The sequence below is a fragment of the Eriocheir sinensis genome, chromosome 8 (assembly GCF_024679095.1).
Source record: "Eriocheir sinensis breed Jianghai 21 chromosome 8, ASM2467909v1, whole genome shotgun sequence".
Lineage (NCBI taxonomy): Eukaryota > Metazoa > Arthropoda > Malacostraca > Decapoda > Varunidae > Eriocheir > Eriocheir sinensis.
Window position 1 is genome coordinate 13,083,411 of NC_066516.1, and position 7,500 is coordinate 13,090,910.

A 7,500-nucleotide genomic window follows, 5' to 3' on the forward strand; every position below is an offset into this window, starting at 1 on the left:
ACACACACACACACACACACACACACACACACACACACACGACGGAATTGACAGCTTGACAGGCAAAGGTTGAGTCAGCGGGATATCGAAGCACACACACACACACACACACACACACACACACACACACACACACACACACACATGGGCCAAACTTAGACTCCCAAATCATTTATTCACACTGTATCTAATCTGTTTATACATACTCTCACGCTTCCCCGCCCCCTCTTCTTCCTCCTCCTTCTCCTATCTCCTCTTCCTCTTCCTCGTCCTCATCCTCCGTTCTGCTTGTTTTTCTATCTCCATGCTCTTCATATGCTTCTTTTTCTCCTTTTTCTTCTCCTCCTCCATCCAATTTTACTTCTTCTTTTTCTTCTCTCTCCTTCTTCTCCTTCATCTTCTTCATCTACTTCTACCACACCTCTTCATTCCTCTCATCCTTATTCTCACCCTCCCCCCTTCCTTTTTTTCCTTCTTCCTCCACCTCATATTCTTCCTCCTTCCTCTATTCCTTCCACTTTTACTTCTGTTTCCTTTTCTTCCTCCTTCATTTTCTTCATCTGCTTCTCCTCCTTCCTGTCTTCCACCTGTTCCTCTTCCTATCACTTTTACTTCTATTCTTTTCTTCTTTTCTACCATCTACTCCTTCTTGCTCCACACCTGCCTTTCTCCACACCTCCTGGGGCCACACCTTCACCTGTCTGGCTTCCCTCCTCACCTGAGTTACACCTGTGCACGGGGGGGAGGGAAAAGGGGGGTAGGGGTGTGGGGGTGGGCGTCGAGGGTCCTGTCATCTGTCAGTGTCACATTCTGTTAGTGGAGGGCCGGCCAGGTGGTGGGCGTGTACCCATTCTCTCTCTCTCTCTCTCTCTCTCTCTCTCTCTCTCTCTCTCTCTCTCTCTCTCTCTCTCTCTCTCTCTCTCTCTCTCTCTCTCTCTCTCTCTCTCTCTCTCTCTCTCTCTCTCTCTCTCTCTCTCTATCTAGCTCTTCTCTTATCTTCTCTTCTCTTCTCTTCTCTTCTCTCTCTCTCTCTCTCTCTCTCTCTCTCTCTCTCTCTCTCTCTCTCTCTCTCTCTCTCTCTCTCTCTCTCTCTCTCTCTCTCTCTCTCTCTCTCTCTCTCTCTCTCTCTCTTATTCATTCCTCTTCTCACTTGCTCTCTCAACTTCTCCTTCAAGCTTAACTTTTTCCTCTTCTTTATTCTCTTCTCTCTCCTCTTAACTGTATAACTTTTTTTCTATCTCCTTTCCTCCTTTTCTTTTACTTTTTTTCTCTCTCCTATTTGATTCATCACTACGTAACTTTCTCCATCTCTTTTCCTCCTCCTCTTTTCTCTCTTGTGTCATTAATTATCTCCTTTTAACATCTCTTTCCTCTATGGCTTTTCTTCCCCCCACCTCCCTTTCCTTTCTCTCTTCTCTCCATTCTCTCTATTTTCTCTGCCTTTTCTTCTCCCTACGTCATATCTGCCTTTCCTCTTTTCCTTTTCTTACCCCCATCTTTTCTTTAGTTTTTTTTTCTCTTTCTTCCCCTTCCCTTCCAGGATTATATTGTCTCATTTTTCCTTTCCTCTCTCCTCTTCCTCTTCTCTCCTCCTTTTCTCTCACCGTCCTCCTCTATGTTATCTCCGCTCTTCCCTTTCTCTTCAAGCATTTACATAATATAATTCTCTCTCTCTCTCTCTCTCTCTCTCTCTCTCTCTCTCTCTCTCTCTCTCTCTCTCTCTCTCTCTCTCTCTCTCTCTCTCTCTCTCTCTCTCTCTCTCTCTCTCTCTCTCGTGGTTTAATCTCATTCACGCTGTTTAAAACTCCCACACTACCTTCCCTCTCCCCTCCCTCCCTTCTCTCCCTTCCTCCCTCCCACCCTCATCCTCCCTCCTCTTCCCGTCACTCCAACGGTCCTAACATCCTCATTCTCGACCTCCCTCCCACGACGAGCTCCTCCACCTCCTCCTCCTCTTCTTCCCCTTTTCCTCCTCTTCCCAGCCGATATAACCTCCTATACCGGGTACCACTTCATTAATCTCTCTCTCTCTCTCTCTCTCTCTCTCTCTCTCTCTCTCTCTCTCTCTCTCTCTCTCTCTCTCTCTCTCTCTCTCTCTCTCTCTCTCTCTCTCTCTCTCTCTCTCTCTCTCTCTCTCTCTCTCTCTCTCTCTCTCTCTCTCTCTCAATGACCCAGGACAAGCTGAAGAGGTCGTTTCGTGACCCATTTGACACTCCTCGTTGCTTGGATGGTTAGTTTTATCATTCCCTTTCCTTTCTATATTTATCAGTATTTTTTTTCTCCTCTTACTTTTTCACTCCTTTTCTTTCCCTTCTTTTCTTTTCTTTCCCATTTTTCTCCTCTCTTTCCTTCCTTTTCCTTTCGTTAATTTCCTATGTTTTTTTCATTCTTTCTCATTTTTACCTTTGCTATACTTTTCCTTCCTTTCAAGTTAACTTTGCTCCCTCATTATTCCCTTTCTTTCCTTCCCTTCACTTCCTTTATCTTTTTTTTCTTTCTTTCATAAAACATCCATTCCCTTACAATTCCATTCGTTGTCATTCTCTTCCCTTCTTTTCCCATCCCTCTCTTTTCTCTTAATTTTTCTTTCTAATGCATAGCTTTCCTTCTCTTCTCTTCTTTTCTTTTCCCTTCATCTCTCTATTTTCCCTTATCTTCTTTTCCTTTTCCTTTCTTTCCTTTCCCTTGCCTTATTTCCTCTTTTATCATTTACATTCCTTTCCTTTATCTTCCCTTTCCTTCCCTTCATCTCTCTTTCCTTCCCTTATCTTCTTTTCCTTTTCCTATCTTTCCTTTCCCTTGCCTTATTTCCTATTTTATCATTTACATTCCTTTCCTTTATCTTCCCTTTCCCTCCTTTACCTTTTACCTCTCTTCCCTTACCTACCCTTTCCTTTCCCTTACTATTCCCCGAGTTTTATTTACCCCTTTCCTGTTCTTCACACACACACACACACATACACACACACATTCACTCACTCACACGGGAATCCTCTTGCTCTGTTTCCCTCTCTCTTTTCACCCAGTCTGTTTTGTTGGTCTGTCGCCGCAGCGTGGGAGAACATCACGGGAACAATGAACATTATGTGCGTGTGCGTGTGCGTGTGTGTGTGTGTGTGTGTGTGTTACGTGCTTGCTGAAGATGTTAAGGAGTTGTTAAGATGTTAGGAGGAGGTGGAGGAGGTGGAGGAGGAGGAAGAGGAAGAAGAAAAAGAAGAAGAAAAAGAAGAAAAGTAGATCATCATCATCATCAACCACAACAACAACAACAACAACAGGAAGAACAGAGAAAAGAACAACAATAAGAGCAAAAAAAAGGCTTCATAAATTCTCTATAACAACGTCCACGGCCGCCTTTTTTTTTTTTTTTTTTTTTTGTGTGTGTGTGTGTGTGTGTGTGTGTGTGTGTGTGTGTGTGTTCGCCTCACCCTTCCCGTCCACAGATTAGAAGGATTATTTTTCCCTTTTAAACTTTCTAGACTTTCAAAAAACAAAAAAGAAAGAAAACTCCTTCAATAACCTCTTCCTTTTATATATTTTTTCTTCTTCTAACTTCTTCACATTTTTTTTCCTTTTATAACTCATTAATTCCAAAACAAAAGCTGGGAAAGTTGAAATCTCTTGAAACACCCGAAATTGGTCCTTTCTTCTTCCTCTTTTCTGTTCTTTTATTTAAACATCTCTTCCTTGCAACACTTAACTAACACTAACACTGCTATATTCCTCTTTAACATCACTACCTCCACCACCACAATCCACCATCACCACCACCACCCTATCTCCTTCATCTTCTCTTAATACTTCTCCTTATCCTCGTCTTCCTTTTCTTTCATTTTCTATTTTTACTTCTTCTTTTCCACCACCAACAACACCAACGCTAACACCACCACCAACAGCAAAAACAACAACAACAACACTAACACCACCAATACCACCACCACCACTAGCAACAACACTAACACCACCACCACCACCAACAACAACAACACTCAAAAGCACAACCACCAACACCACCAACAACAACAACTCACTCATCTGTTTTTCTTGGCAACCTCAGCGGGACAAGTCTTTTTTTTTTCTCTCTCTCTCTCCTTATAGTAAACTCATCTTGTTTACCTGTCATTGCAACACTTCTCTCTCCTGTATCTTCTTCGCTTAACAGTTCAGACATTTTTAATCTAAGTCACTTCTCCTTTAATTTGCCATATGTTAAAGTTCTGCGATAAACAGCAAAGACGTTTTAATCTAAGTCACTTCGCGTTGAATATATAGTTTAATGAAGTTCCTCAATAAACAGCTAAGACATTTTAATCAGCCACTTCGCCTTTAATACACCGTATGTTAAAGTTTTTCGATAAACAGCTAAGACATTTTAATCAGCCACTTCGTGTTTAATATACCGTTTGTTAAAGTTCTTCGATAAACATTTCAAACATTTTAATCTGAGTCACTTCGTGTTTAATATACCGTTTGTTAAAGTTCTTCGATAAACAGTTCAAACATTTTAATCTAAGTCACTTCGAGTTTAATTTATCATTTGTTCAATTTCTTCGATAAACAGATAAGACATTTTAATCTAAGTCACTTCGCGTCTGATTTCCTGTTTCTTGAAGTCACTGCAGCATATAGTTTCTCGCAACGCTTTCTTTTTATATTGTCTACGTTCAGCGAGTGGTATTGTATCTTCTTTTTATTTATCGGTTCAATACACGCTTCCTTCCTCGTTATTTTAGTCGCTACAACACAAAGCTCCTTGCAACACTTCGCTTTCGTATCTCACTAATAAAAAAAGTATTGCATTTCTTTATTTGTCCCTTCAATACACGTGTCCTCCTTCCTTAATTAGTATTTCTTCTTTTTTTCTCTACTTTCTCCTCATCTCCATTCCTCTCATCCTTTTTCCTCACTTCTCTCAATTCCTATCCTCTTCCTCTTTCTCTCCTCTTCCTCTTTCTCTTATCTTTCTATTTCTCTCCTTTTCTCTCCTCTTCTCTCCCCTCCTCTCCCATCTATTCCTCTCCTCTAAGTTCTACTCCTCGTCTCAACTCTCCTCTGCTCACCTCACCTCACCATCTTTTCTCTCCTCTTCTCTTCTCTTCTTTTCTCTCCCCTCCTCTCCTCTCCCGTCTATTCCTCTCCTCTATTTTCCACTGCTCGCATCAACTCTCCTCTGCTCACCTCACCTCACCATCTTTCCTCTCCTCTCCTTTCCTTTCCTCACCTCACCTCTCCTCTACTCTCTTCTCTCCTCTCCTCTCCTCTCTTATTCACGTATATTTCCACACCTCTCGGAATATATAAACAACGAAACCTTTCCTTGAGCCTATAAACAGCAGACAGACGACACTTTCTACCCACACCGCTTGCCAGAGAGTTGCGTCACCCGCTCCACACATTGCTATGCCAGGTTACGCTATGCTACGCTATGCTCAGCTATGCCAGGCTATGCTCCCCCTTGGCCCCCGGTGACATGGCAGGAGGTTATGTAAGGGACACCATGCCGAGGTTAACTTTGACACTGTAACAACATACTTATCTTGTACGTTTTTTTTTTCTCTCTTTTTTTGGGGGAGGGGTTCTTTTTTTTCTTTCTCTGTCTCTCTTGCCCTATATATTTTTTTTTCTGGCGCTATCGGTCACTGGTATTTTTTTTATAGTATGTTGTGTTTGTTGTTTTCTTATAATTTCTAACACTAATTTAACACTCTAATTACACTGCTGTTCTATTTCACTTCTACAACGCTTCTTAATTTCCCTCAACACAAGAAAACAACACCTTCAACACTATCCTCTTCAAACGCTAAAAGATTGTGTTGCTTTATTATTTCCTTCAACACAAGAAAACACAAAGACTTCTAATACTCTTCTCCTCTCCAAACGCTAAAAGATTGTGTTGCTTTACTATTTCCTTCAACACAAGAAAACAACACCTTCAACAGTATCCTCTTCAAACGCTAAAAGATTGAGTTGCTTTATTATTTCCTTCAACACAAGAAAACACAAACACTTCTAACACTTCAAGATTGTGTTACTTCTTACTTTCCTTCCACAGAAACACACACACAAAATCTTCAACACTCGCCTCTCCGAACACTGCAAGGCAATGTCACCTCTCCCAACACTGCAATACTCGTGTTCCTACTTCCATATAACACTAAAACACAACACTGCTCCATTACACTACTCCAACACTCCACGATTCTCTTCAACACAACAACAAAAATTTCCAACACTCTCCTCTCCGAACACTGCAAGATCATGTCACTTATCAGAACCGCAAACACTTAAAACACAACACTACTACACTTTTCCGACACTTCTTCGTTCCCTTCAACACCACAAGAACACAGGAATAGTAAACCTTCAACACTTTCCTCTCCCAACACTGCAAGATTACGACACTTCTCAAAACCGCAAACACTTAAAACACAACACTACAATACTTCTCCGATACTTCTTCGTTCCCTTCAACACTACAAGAACACAGATATTATAAGCATTCAACACTTTCCTCTCCCAGCAGTGCAATATCATGTCACTTCTCAGAAACGCAAACACTTAAAACACAGCACTAATCAGTTACATTTCACCAACATCTCCTTTTCTCGTAACACTAAAAGCAAGCCCTTCCAACACTCTTCTATTTTGACACTAAAAGATTGTCACTTCATTAAAAAAATAAAGCAAAATTCGTGTTCTAACTTCCATACAACACCTTAACGCAACACTGCTCGATTACTCTTCTCCGACATTTGTTAAGTCACTCCAGTACCACGCAATACCCTCTCAGCACTTTTCCATTCCAACAGTGCAATCTTTCGTCCTTTATTAACACCGCAAAATTCATGTTCTCACTTCCATATTAGACTTAACAACAACACTTATCCATCAAACCTCTTCTTTAAGTTCAACATCACGCAATACCCTTCCAACACTCTTCTACTTCAACAGTGCAAGCTTTCGTCCTTTGTCAACACCGCAAAATTCATGTTCTCACTTCCATATTAGACTTAACAACAACACTTATCCATCAAACCTCTTCTTCAGCACTTCTCAATTCCCTTTAAGTTCAACATCACGCAATACCCTTCCAACACTCTTCTACTTCAACACTGCAAGCTTTCGTCCTTTGTCAGCACCGCAAAATCCATGTTCTCACCTCCATATTAGACTTAACCATATCACTTATCCATCATATCTCTTCTTCACCACTTCTCTATTCCCATCAACACCACGCAATACCCTTCCAACACTGCAAGCTTTCGTCCTTTGGTCAACACCGCAAAATTCATGTTCTCACCTCCATATTAGATTTAGCCACAACATTTATCCATTAGGTACACTTCTCAATTCCCTTCAACACCACGCAATACCCTTCCAACACTCTTCTACTTCAACACTGCAAGCTTTCGTCCTTTGATCAACACCGCAAAATTCATGTTCTCACCTCCATATTAGATTCAGCCACAACACTTACCCATTAGGTACACTTCTCAATTC

The 7,500-nt window shown here is 41.2% G+C and overlaps 1 long non-coding RNA gene across 1 annotated transcript in view; it reads right to left on the minus strand.

The window, feature by feature from the left end:
• Positions 1-7,500, minus strand: part of LOC126995541 (uncharacterized) — a 15,965-nt gene that overhangs the window by 7,655 nt on the left and 810 nt on the right. The window lies entirely within an intron of this gene.